A 1,115-nucleotide genomic window follows, 5' to 3' on the forward strand; every position below is an offset into this window, starting at 1 on the left:
CCCCCCGTTCGTTTCACGAAGCGCACAGGCTCACAAGTGCCGAGGATTCACCGCCGCGTTTCTTCTCCAAGTATCTCTCATCTTCATCACTCTGACCTTTCCGATCCCACTTCTACCTCCCAACTTCAGACAGCGTCTTCTCATAAAGTCTATCTCGGGAGCTTTGGCTCAGTTCTCGCACTTTCTCTCTCTCTCAGTAACTTTTGTGGGTGTGTGTGTGTCACCTCCTTCTGAATTGGACTGAAACGAAGCGATGTTTACAGTCTCTGAGATGTTTAAGGCTTTAAAGTTTTCTCTTGGTGGTGGTGGTGCTTCCGGTAAAGTAGCTGCGGTTTCTACACGGACATCGAATCCCAGGAAAAAAGGACGGGACGTGTAAAGTTCTTGTCAATAGCCATAAATTGTTACCAGGGTTCTTTTTTTATTTCGAACGGCGCAGCTCCGCGCTCCAAACTTTGACGCGCGTCTTCCGAGAAATCGGTGCCACGATTAGCCTGACAGCAGTCCTCCTCTCCGGCACAGCAACACTAGCAATGGGATCACAAACTCGTTTGTCCCGCAAAAAGAGAAGTCGCTTCAATGTTTGTGATCGCGATGAAGTTGCCCTCGTCCTCCTCTTCCTCTCGCTGTGAATTAGCTACCTCCCGGGTGCGCCTTCGCCTCGGTGCGCTCTCCAAAAGTGGCTTTTTTTCTGGATATCTGGTTATTAAACACCCGATTGTTTTCCGAAATTAAAGCATCATTCAGTGTCTTCCCCTCTGTCGGCTCGCGGGCTCATATCGAAGCCAACTTTGAAGTTATCTTCTGCCAGAGCACGCTCGGTGTGTCGGTGCTGGGCATGGCTCCGTGTGTGTAGGGGACTGCGCTGTGTGTGAGAGTTAACCCCCAAGCAGAGGTTCAGCCCATTGCTTGTAGCCACCACTAGGATGTACCACCACGTTACTGTTCAATGGATCGTCCTCACGCGCCAGTGTGAACACCCAGATCTGACCTCCCATCGTGTAATATCCCGTTGGTCTCACCGGCCGCCGCCTGTGACCGAAAGCCCTTCATATTCATCTCACAGATTATTATTTTTTTTAATGAGAGCGGCGATTTTGTCGCTCATCGGTCGG

At 50.6% G+C, this 1,115-nt stretch overlaps 1 protein-coding gene across 1 annotated transcript in view; it reads right to left on the bottom strand.

Moving 5' to 3' along the window:
* The window catches only part of sall3a (spalt-like transcription factor 3a), a 16,081-nt gene extending 15,161 nt beyond the window's left edge, over nt 1–920 (bottom strand). Inside the window, exon 1 of the mRNA XM_034874630.1 lies at nt 1–920. This exon is cut by the window's left edge and continues 618 nt beyond it. The gene's annotated coding sequence lies outside the window, so the exon portion shown is untranslated.
* Nucleotides 921–1,115: the final 195 nt, after the last annotated feature.

This window comes from Etheostoma cragini, chromosome 6, assembly GCF_013103735.1.
Source record: "Etheostoma cragini isolate CJK2018 chromosome 6, CSU_Ecrag_1.0, whole genome shotgun sequence".
Lineage (NCBI taxonomy): Eukaryota > Metazoa > Chordata > Actinopteri > Perciformes > Percidae > Etheostoma > Etheostoma cragini.